Below are 12,432 nucleotides of genomic sequence, written 5' to 3' on the forward strand. Positions count from 1 at the left end.
CCCATGGAGGGCTGCTTGAACAGTAGCCGGTGGAGGGCTGGATGAACAGTAGCCCGTGGAGGGGTGGTTGAACAGGACCCCGTGGAGAGGGCTGGTTGAACAGTAGCCGGTGGAGGAGCACGCGGTGGAGGCTGGATGAACAGGAGCCCGTGGATGAACAGTCGCAGGTGGAGGTTGGAGGAGGTCCACGGTGGATGAACAGTAGCTAGTTGAGGCAGTCGACGGTGGATGAACAGTAGCCCGTGGAGGCAGTCGACGATGGAGATGAACAGTATCTCGTGGAGTCCCGTTTTGCGGAACGCCACACCCCTCCTGATGAACAGGACCCCCGTTTCGATCGTAGCACTCCAAGACAAGTCCGTTTGCTCCATTTTGCAGTACGCCACACCCCTCCCGATCAACAGGACCCCGTTTCGACCGTAGGAGGTCCGTTTCCTCTATTTTGCGGTACAACAGACCCCTCCCAATGAACAGGATCCCGTTTCGACCGTGGCCGATCGAACACAAGGCCGTTTCCTCCGTTCTGCGGTACGCTAGGCCTCGTTTCCATCGGCTGTTCCGTCCAAGCCGGTTGGCTCCCGATGAACAACACGCGTTTCGTTGCCTCCCGATGAACACGACGCGTTCCGTTGCCTCCCCATGAACACGACGACGACGCAGTTTCTCCGTTCCGACCCAGCCATGTACACAAGCCCTGGCCGTACATATGCGCGAGTAGGCGTTCGAGACCCCGCCTGTATGTACGTACGTGGCCGTATTTACTACGACACATGCGCACCTCTACTACGACACGTGCGCGCCTCTACTACGACATGTGCGCGCCTCTACATCAACTAGTATGTACGTACACGTTCGCGACCAGAATGACAATGCTACGTACGCTTCGACAAGGTGGGTCCCGACTGTCAGGCACTTCCTTGCGTGCGAAGATGTAGCTGGTGGGTCCTAGCAGTCAGGCGGGAAACGTTTTTTTCACGAAATACGGTGGCCTGTCCAGTGGGTCCCTGCTGTCAGGTGGAAGAATCATTATTTTCTGCGTAATAAGGAGGCACTTCCTTGCTATGGCCGTGGACCCAGCTGTCAGCCTCTCCACGTACAATACTCTTTCGATGGAAGTCGGTCGTTAACCACATTGACCACGCCGCGCCGAGGGCACCAAGGCGGTGGACGACGGCGAGGCCTAGGAAGGGGACGACGCGGAGCCAGGGAAGACGCGGCAGTGGAAGCCCACGCGGACAGGAGTACGAGGGTTCACTGGTTCGGCCGCGGTGTGAGCCTGCCGTCACCGCAGAATAACAGGGGGTGTGGGTGAGTAGAGGGATGGCCTGGCCAGCGGCGGGAGTAGTAGTGGGCGGTGAGGCCTCTGTGGCAGCATAGCCGGCGACGGGAGGCAAGAGCACGCGGTGGTTTGGACGGCTGGAGCAAGAAAATCAGAGGTTGAAGAAGCAGGACGACCGTTGGATGTTAACAATCCAACGGTCACTAGTGATAGAATCGTTGTTGACTAAGTTGACAAAGCCCTCCGTCCGCCTCAACTTAGTAGGCCCACAAGTCAGGCTCCCACTATGGTGGGTCCCAGCTAGCAGGGGGAGTATTCATTTTTGTGTGCGTAATAAGGAGGCACTTCCTTGTGTGCGAAGATATAGCTGGTGGGTCCGAGCTGTCAGCAGGAGTATTTATTCTTTTTGGCGTAATAAGGAGGTACTTGCTTGCGTGTGGCCATGGACCATGTGGGTCCCAACTGTCAGCCTCTCCATGTACATCCCTCTTCCGATGTTGTCGTTTGTTGACAACGTTGACCACGCCGCGCCGAGAACACCAGCGCGATGGACGATGGCGAGACCTAGGAAGGGAATGACCCGGAGGCGGCGAAGCCACAACAGTGGAGGGATGTGGGTGAGTAGAGCGATGGACTGGCCGGTGGTGGGAGTAGTAGGGGGGTGTGAGGCCTGCGCGGCAGCACAGCCGGCCACGGAAGGCGGGAGCATGCGGTCTCGCCGGCACTGGATTTGGCAGCTAGAGCAAGAAGATCAGAGATTGAAGAAACACGATGGCCGTTGGATTGACATCCAATGGTTACGTCTGCTAGAATCGTTTGTTGACGTATATAATAAGTAAAAAAATCTTGCATACGTGTCAACTTAATAGGCCCACAAGTCAGACCATTCCCTATTTTTTTTAATAATTTATATATAGCTCATTGCAACTTCTTATGCAATTTATTGCAGTCCGTTTTTTTGTTGGCCAGGGCCAGGGTTAAAAATTTAAACGAAATTTCACATATTTCTGTGGGTTCCAAACTATTTTAATACTGAAATGCCGAGCCAGATTTAAAGTACCTTGAAGATATATTTAAATTAGGTTAAAGCCCAATGAAATAGGAATCTGAAAATGTGAAAAAATTCAGAAATTATAAAGTAGTTGCCAATTTGTCATCTATTTTTATATTTACAACCCATTTCATATTACTTTCAAGATTTGCAGGTGTCTTGAAAGAGTTGCAGCCCGTCAAGGCGTAGAAAAATAAGTAGGCCTGGATTGGGTATTCTTCAGAAAAAATAAAACTGGCTCATTTTCACAAAGAAAAAATAGCTGGGCTGGTCATATGGTGAACATAATATATAAGACTGGGCTAGACGGGCCACAGCCCAGTTGAAACCCTGCTCCATCTCAACAATAACAAAAAAAATGCTGCTCGAGCAGCTACGTCCCAGGTGTCAGCCGATCTTGTGGTGCTGTTCTCTTGTCTATTGACTATATACGCTGACAATGTCGTGGGTCCGAGATGTCAGGAAACCACTCGGAGGAAGCATTTTCTTTCTCCATACGCTGACAATGGAGTATATATAACAAAAAATGAGGAACTTCCTTGCGTCCAGCCATGGACATGGTGGTCCCCTATTGTCATCCTCTCCACGTACAGTCTGCCGATTCCTGTTGTTTGTTGACCATGTTGACAATGCAAGAGGGCGGCGCCACGGCGAGCGCACCAAAGCACTCGGAGGACAAAGGCGAGGCCTCAGATGTCGACGTTAATGATTTAGGAGACGGTGGGGCGGTGATGCGTGCGCTGAGGCGCAGCCAGCCGTGGGAGGCGGAAGCAGGCGGCCCCGCCGGCGCTGGTTTGGTTTTTGCGGCTGGAGGAAGACAGGACTGAAGAAACACGAGAGACTGTAAAAGCAGCAGGAGTACTTAACAACCTTAACTGAAACCAGCAGGGGCACTTAACAACCATAGCTGAAAGCAGTATGAGTACTTATACAGGTTCAACCGTACAAAACACGCCTCGAACAATGCTACTTTGCCTACAGTTAACCAAGGGTGAGGCCGCCAAGCTCCAGGACAAGGCCCAGGCGCCACCCCGCGCATCCACAACCTTTTGAAAGTGGCTTCATCTCGCAGTGTGGTCAATAAACAATATATTCGCTTTAGAGCCATGGAAAAGCAGGAACATAATCTTCTGTCCTATTCTCCAAGATGGACGGGCCTTCATTATTTGAGACCACCCATGAATAAGTGTCTTTTCACCTCCAAGGGGAATGGAGTAGGTTGACATAAACATCATGTTGTGACCAAGCGCAAGTCTGACCCGACCATGGTCATGTTAGGAACAATAAAACTGGGCAGTTTCTGTTTCAAGAAGATCACAACTGTAAAACTGTGTATAAGCAAGAGTTTATGAACAACATATATAACAGAAAAAAACTCATACCATAATTTTCTTGACACAGTTGGACCTGTTCAACGAGTGCAGCAATGGCACACATATCCCACGTGGCCTTCCACCATTGAATTGCCCCACAAGGACCTCAAGACGATCAATAAAGTGTAGGAACTTGTGGGTGTCGTCCCAGTGAACTTCAGTGCCATCAGTAACAACCGAGTTCTTACATAATAACAAACGAGTAGCCTGCTTAACTCTAAAAAAACCTACACGTGCCACCAATTATAAGAAAATATTAGTTAGAAGTAGCATCTTCGTGAGAGATTCGTTGCCACTTCTAAAGTTAAATTGTGATTAGTTAGACAGAATAGGTGGATTAAGAAGTAATCGAGGCAACAAGCAAGAACCAGATATAAAACTAACATGGATGAACAATTGGAATGACGTCGGGGTGGAAGATCGCAGTGAAGATGAGACCAGGTTCTGCTATTTCCATCAACATTCATGCGCCAACTTTCAGTCCGTAACACTTGAGAAAGTTTATCCAAGTTCGGCCATAAAAAAGCAGCGATCTTCTTGGTTCATGAACCCAACTCGGAACTTATATCCATGGCCTGTCTTCACTGTGACCATTAAACTGGTGTATTCAGTTATGGCAAGGCCGAGCATCTTGAGTACATGTGTTCTGGCAGAGCAAGGAATGAACTGTAGGAAAAATAATATGAGAACACAATGTATTCCCTATCCAAATCTAGAAATAATTTCCTCCTTCACGTCAGTGTTGACCATGGTACTAGTACCTTTTATCCAAATATAGCAATCCAAATTTCCAAATTAGTCAACGTCATGTTCAAAAAACCCCACCGTCCCCGATAGAAAAGAGGATTCTAAGAACATACTGTGCGCGTTTTAAAATCCTGTGTTAGGATGAGAAGGAACAAGTGTGGCGTCTCGCCTAGGGCGCAGAAACCTGTAGTGTCCTCGCACTTTGGGCACTGAAAATGAAACACACTAGATTCAGTAGGAAGAAAAATGCATCAACGGCGGCGGCTGCCATCCTAGGATTACCCGCGACCAAGGGACTTGGATTTATCGGGGATGGATGAAGAATTCGTACCAGGTTCTCCATGAGAAAACCCTTTGCAATCGCCGAGCGGGGGTTTTCTCTGAACAAGCAGACGAGGGAGAAGGGGATTCAGGCCCAGTGAAGTATTGCCGCTTCGTCCATCCAGCTTACTGCTAAAGCTGGAAAGGTTGGGGTTTTTGTGATTTGACGGCTCATTGGGCATTACTGCGGCGCTACGACCGGGGTGTGTCTACCGTGCAATTGTGCACTCTAATTTGGTGCATATGGCACGTGGACCCCGTTGCTGGATGCCCCACATATCAGCAAAAGGAAGTAGAAAGACAGGAGTAACTAGTTACACATAAATATATTTTTGACAGAGAGATACTCCCTTTGTAAAGAAATATAAAAATCTTTTATATCACAACTTTATACATAAGAAAAATCAAGTGGGATATATATAACATATATAATTATAAAAAACAGAGTTTTTAACACAGTATAGACGAGTTGGTGATGATGGTGTGCCTGCCATCCTGCAATATAGGCCGTCCGATTTATATCTGGCGGATAGGAAGGAAACTATGACAATTTTGCAAAAAGGTACCCACACACCTCTCCACACTTGCAAATAAGGCCTTCCCTCATTCATCCTTTTCTCTCACAAGATAAAATACTTATACAAATGCATCTTGATGTTACGTGCAACACACGGGCACTATGGGGGTTTAGCTGAGAATATAATACTCAGACAGGCTCACGGTTCTGGACTTTGGGCCATAGGCCGGTGGGCCTGCATGTTTGGGGGCCCATGTGTTCTACCTCAGCGCTTTTCATATTGCAAGCGATCGGTACGGCGCTGGTTTTAGATGCGGTCGCAGGGAGAATACACAAAATTGAGTAAAGCACGACAGCTGTTAGAATGAAATCGAACGACAGTTCCTAACCAGCAATCAGAGTTGCAATTCTATCAATGATATACCATGTGATAAATAATACTATCGTACTACTTATACACACAGGACACTTGTTTCACCATGCCAGATTATTACATCAAAATCTCTCCGAGGATAGATCAGTTCGGCAGTTGCGTGCTGCTACTGAAGAATTTCAAAGTTGATTTGGACCAGCTCTCCTTGCCGAGAAAGTTCGATTCTGACATCATTCCCTACCGCAAGATATGATTTAGATTTAAACCCTGACCATCCTTTAGCATCAATCATCATGTGACCATACTTTGTACTTACGGTATATTGAGGAGGTTCATTCACACCAAGGCTGCGCATGGTAAGAGAAACTTGGCCACGGTCGCCTGGATTGTTGAACGACTCCCTCGTTTCTCTAGGAATTCTCTGTTTGCAAACAAGAAAACATACACAAATAGTTAGATCAACACAGTGAATCATGTGAAACAACATAGAAAGAAAAAAGAACGAAGCACTTGGGCGGCCAATGCTTACCAAGAAGGTGGACATGTCGGTTTTTGTAAGGACTTTGGTATATGAAGTGCGAACTGCAGCCCAGTCTGTTGCCGGTGTAACTGCTGGTTCCGTTGCCGCTGCACGGGCCGGAGCAGATGCAAGTGCAAGTGTTGGTGCAGGTGCCGAAGCCGTTGCTGGTGCCCGTGCCGGTGCGACTGGTAGTGCCGCTGCTGCTACCAGAGATGGTCATCCTTGTAGAGCTGGTGCCAGTGTCGGAGCAGGTGCCGGTGTCGATGCCCGATCCTCCGGTAGATCAGCCTGATCCGCTAACGCAGTCGGTGCCCAATCCTCAGCTGGATCAGACTGAGCTGCTGCCGCTGTTAGTGCTAGAGCAATTGCCGGTGCTCGATCCATTGCTGAAGGTGGTACCGATGTGCGAGACAGCGACGATCGTGTCTGGTATGCTATGATCATCTTTCTAACTTGAGTAGGCTCTATGACCGTGATCCAGTCTTTTTCTTCATTTCTTTTAAACGCAAGAAGGACTAATTGTGGCGTGTTTGTTAAACCAAACTGCAGTTCATCATAGGGATTCAGCTTGTACTCAGACAACAGACCGATCCAATTTTTTCCAGTAATATAAGTGATGGACAGTGCCCTCGTTACTGACACGCCATAAGAAGTGAAACCTGCAAAAATATCCATCGTAGAGCAAACCAAACGGTTTATTCTGTGATGAATGTCACATGGAAAAACCTGCATCGTAAAATTGCAGCAAAAGAAAGAAAACATGACACTAAATCAATAAGATTTAGACAGTAAATCAATAAGATTTACTTGATGTGACACGAGTGAATCCTTACCAGGAAACCACTATGTTGAAGAACTAAACGGAAGATTGATCGTCCAACTACGCATGGCATGTAGGGCCCCCGCCTACTCCCACAAGCAGGACAATCCAAAGGTCGTGACAAATTGTATGGACCAAACATCCATGGGACTGGAAATCCTGGTGGGTGCGATAAACCCTGCAATGCATACAGATATTGGAGTGTAACCATAATTGATAAACCGTCCTCACAAAAAGATGATCTGGATACTTCAAAATATACAGACTGAATTGAGTGGACATACATTAACATAGACTGTTCTCAGGACTCACCACACACCAAAAGCGGTAGTACTAAACATTACAGGGTTCACAAACACAAATCAAGTACTGAACAATAGTACTTATTACATACAAGCAAAGTTGCACTAATTAAACTCTGTAGACTATTTCTTGCCACCGACCTACGGGACGAACCCCGCATAACTGACTAGGCCATGGACTTTGTGAGAGATGTCTACCGGCACCATCACCATCTCGTCAACCTTGGAGAACCTAACAGAGTGGTCTTTCCACTCATAAACATGACGATGAAGATAGGCCGCATCAGATTTGTCGGGAAGCTTTACAAGAACCACACCCTTCGTAATCCAAGGCACAACCTGGAAATTGTTGTGGTCAAGTACAGCCTCGAGAACACGCCTGACAACAATGCTACAGGAAAACACTAGTTCAAGACACGTGGCGACAAGGACACAACAGCTGGATAGTTTAGCAGTAGAACTCATCCTCAGGTCTTCCAGTTCACATGGCATGACTTTGAGAACTCCATCTCCACCGCGGACCTGGTTCTAATTCAAACAAAAACCATATATTTTATTACTACCTCCGTTCAGAAATATAAGATGATTTTGGATATTTTACTCCATATATGACTACATATACGCACAGAAATGAGTGAACAAAGACACTAGAACATGTCTTCAAAGGCATGAGAGCAGAGGGATTACTTGCAATATCCATAACACAACTTACTGAGGCAAATATACCCTCTTCAAAGGTAGCATTGATGTTCATAAAGTAATTGAAAGTAATCTATAAGAAATCAGTGTCAACCTCTCGCATGTTTTGGTCAAAAGAGGAATTTAGAACCGTCATTTGGCACACAAAAATCGCATGCAAGATCACCCAGAAAGTTTTACTACTAGTACTAGTACTGCGTGTTAGATGAGAAAACACGATCAAGATCGAGAAAAAGATCGTCAAGAAGAGATATTACCTGGACTTGCTTAATGAGGGATCAGGGAGAGGGGGGTTTGGACAGGGTGATGGCTTTGAGCTTGTCTGCGGTAGTCTCGGCGGGGTGCTTGCGCTTCTTCGTACCATGAGCCTCGATGATTTTGGCCAGAGCCATAGACTTCACTTCGCCCGGTGCTCCAGCGTCCATCAAGAAACTGTCAAATAGAAATAAAAGAAAAGAAACCATAATCACAAACCCAAAAGAAGAATCGAGAGGGGGTTATAGGATCAGTCCTGGGGTTGCAAGACCGGGCCTTGGCCAGAATCAACACCATTGATGCGCTCACCTTTCCTTCTTTGGGAGAGAAGAACAATGGCAGAAGCAGGTCGGGGTTTTCTTGAAGAAATGAGGAACAAGATGAGGGAGAAGCGAGTGGGGGTTTTCTTCAAGAGAGGAAGCTGAGAGAGAAGAGTGAAATGATGGTTGCTTCGTCCGTCCAACTTACTGCTGGAAAGGAGGGGGTTTTGTGATTTGACGGCTCATTGGGCATTGCTGCGACGCTTCGATCGGGGTAGTCTACCATGCAGTTGGGCACTCTACTACAGAGTAATTTAGTGCATGCCTGGTGGACCCGATGCTGGTTGTCCCACACGTCGACGAAAGTGAGTGGCAAGGTTCCCGACGACCGTCGAGGAGGATCTGCACGGTAGAGCGTGTCCACTATTTTTCTGAAGAAAAAAATGATTACAGCAAGCGTTTCCACTCTTACGATGGAGGAGTGCGAAACACGGCAGCCACTTGAACATACACAGTGCTCCTACTACTAGGCATGTGAAGTGGTTCATACGTCAGTACTACATAATATTGTTCCTAGCGTAGTAAGATATGACGACAACAAATGATGTTGTGCATATGCCAACTATATGAACAGTAATGTAACATAGTACCGCTTTTTTGATTGGCCGGTTGGGAATGAACGGTGAGATCAATGTTAAAAGAACTAGGTCTACAGTGCACGGAGAGTATGGTGCTACAGTACTCCATGAAACATGAACCATATGAAGCACGAATCGGTGTTAGGCAGGGTGTATGAACGGTGCACGGGATGGGAGCAAAAGTTCGCTTCTCGACCCACTTTTGGGTGTTTGGCAGAGTGCATGAAGGGTGCATGAGTCCACACTAGTAGGTTAACACAAATACACGAAGAGGGAACACCTATATTGAGATGAGAATGCAACCAAACACACCCACACGCTGTGTGCTACAGTGAACGATCTACACTGTCTGAGTTTGATCCAACGGCCATGTTGCACCGAGACATGGACATGCCCATGCAGAGGACGCCTAAACACCACCAAAGTCCCTCTGCTTCTCGAGGCGCATGACGTTGGTGATGCAGGGTGCAACCTCCCGTAGAGCCCGCTCCTGGTCGACGGGAGCCAGCTCGTCAAAGACGGCGTCCAATGGCACGAATGGATTCCGGTGACGGAGCCCTGGGAGGATTCGCCCGGCAATGGCGACAGCAGCCCGCAACCCCTCCTTGTCCAGCTCTTCCCCCACCATCGCGCGGGGACGGCTCAGCTCCTCGAAGATATAGGTGAAGAAGGAGACCTGGTCAGGAAGCCGCAGCTCGTTGAAGTCGACAGGGTGGTCGAACGGGTTTAGCCTGATGGCCTGCATGGTCGCACTGGCACGACGGTAGGCATCGCGCAGCCGCAACACGTGTGTGGCAACTTGGTCCACCAAGTGGCTGAGGCAATCCTGGACCTCGTCATGATCGGCCGCTCGCGCTCCAGCCGGCTCCCCTGACGGCCTATCGTATCTCCCGCTTTCTGCAGCAATGCCGCCAACGCCTCGAGCATCTCTGTGGTGGACGCCTGCCGCTTTTGAAGCTCCGTGAACTCCCGCACATAACGGAGGAGCATGGCACTCCTCTCCTCCTTGAGCTCACGGAGCTCCACATCCTTGGCCCTGAGCTCCGCATCCTTGGCCTGGAGCTCGTGTGTCAGGCGCCTCACCTCAGACTCCGTGATCTGCTGCGCCGCCATGGCACCAGGTAGAAGCAATGGGGAGAGGAAGCAAAGGGGGCGGAACGGCTGAAAGGCAATGCAATCTATGGGAAGGCGGAGGGAACCAGCCGAGGAGCAGGGTGAATCTTTTGGTTTTCACCATGGGAAAACACCAGTCGATGAATTTCCACATCAGTGAGCAGTGGGTTTTACAGGCGGAGTCATCGTGACTAATTGCTGTCGCGCCTGCTCCCGTCAATCAAAAAATTAAAAATGCTGCCGCGCCTGCTCCCGTCAATCAAAAAATTAAAAATCTTGCCGCGCCTGCCGCACGAAAAGACCAGAGCAACGCCGAGGTGGATATTTAAATTTACCTACCGGAAAGGAGATAAAAAAGGGGTGAAAAAAAATGTGGCGGCGGCCTAGCTAATCGGTCGCACTAGCCCAACTAGCTAGCCACCGTGCTTTACTGATGTACTCAGCGGGAAAGGTGGTCTTTCGTGATTTGATGACTCATTTAGTTGCTTCGGTGCTATGACCAAGGAGGACCCAGAAAACACGCGGTAGGGCGTCCCACGTATCGGCAAGGAAGAATATATGCGTGCACCACCTGGGAGGACCCCGAAACCGCACGGTAGGGTGTGCCACGTCTCAGCACGAAGGAAAAATGTGCGTGTAAAATTATACTATATCAGACGTACTACCTATGGTTCGACCTCGGGACCTAGGCAGTCGGTTGAAAACACCCCACTTGCCACACAGCTTCATCATGCTAACGTGGCATGGAGGATATGTGTGGTTAGCTCCGTCTCGACCAGCCACAACGTCTCTTGTTCTAGGCAATTCTTCTATTTTCCAAGCTTTTTTAGTTATAATAACACCACGGCAAGCTAGCACCGCTATGCGTGTGTGCCCGTTGTCGGTGTCAAAACCGGCGGATTTCGGGTAGGGGGTCCCGAACTGTGCATGTAAGGGTGATGGTAACAGGAGACAGGTGACACGATGTTTACCCAGGTTCGGGTCCTCTTTATGGAGATAATACCCTACTTCCTACTTGATTGATCTTGATGAATATGAGTATTACAAGAGTAGATTCATACGTCTCCGTCGTATCTATAATTTTTGATTGTTCCATGCCAATATTATTCAACTTTCATATACTTTTGGCAACTTTTTATACTATTTTTGGGATTAACATATTGATCTAGTGCCCAGTGCCAGTTCTTGTTTGTTGCATGTTTTATGTTTCGCAGAAACCCCATATCAAATGGAGTCCAAATGGGATAAAAACAAACGGAGAATTATTTTGGAATATTTGTGATTTTTGGGAAGTAAAATCAACGCGAGACGGTGCCCGAGGTGGCCATGAGGGTGGGGCCCACGCCCACTCCAGGTGGGCGTGCCCCCCACCTTCGTGGGCCCCTCGTAAGGCGGTTGATGCTCTACTTTGGCCACAAGAAAGCTAATTTTTGGAAAAAGATCTGGGCGAAGGTTTCAATCCAAATGGAGTTACGGATCTCCAGATATAAAAGAAATGGTGCCAGGGCTGAATCCCAGAACGCAGAAACAGAGAGAGACAGAGAGACAGATCCAATCTCGGAGGGGCTCTCGCCCCTCCCACGCCATGGAGGCCAAGGACCAGAGGGGAAACCCTTCTCCCATCTAGGGAGGAGGTCAAGGAAGAAGAAGACGAAGGGGCCCCCTCTCCCCTTCTCTTCCGGTGGCGCCGGAACGCTGCCGTGGCCATCATCACCACCGCAATCTTCACCAACAACTTCACCGCCATCATCACCAACTCTTCCCCCGTCTATGCAGTGGTGTAACCTCTCTCTTACCCGCTGTAATCTCTACTTAAACATGGTGCTCAACACTATATATTATTTCCCAATGATGTGTGGCTATCCTATGATGTTTGAGTAGATCCGTTTTGTCCTATGGGTTATTTGATGATCAAGATTGGTTTGAGTTGCATGTTTTATTATTGGTGCTGTCCTATGGTGCTCTCCGTGTCGCGCAAGCGTGAGGGATTCCCACTGTAGGGTTTTCAATATGTTCATGATTTGCTTATGGTGGGTGGCGTGAGTGACAGAAGCACAGACCCGAGTAAGTAGGTTGTTTGCGTATGGGATAAAGAGGACTTGATGATTTAAAGCTATGGTTGGGTTTTACCTTAATGATCTTTAGTAGTTGCGGATGCTTGCTA

The sequence above is a fragment of the Triticum aestivum genome, chromosome 5D (genome assembly GCF_018294505.1).
Source record: "Triticum aestivum cultivar Chinese Spring chromosome 5D, IWGSC CS RefSeq v2.1, whole genome shotgun sequence".
Lineage (NCBI taxonomy): Eukaryota > Viridiplantae > Streptophyta > Magnoliopsida > Poales > Poaceae > Triticum > Triticum aestivum.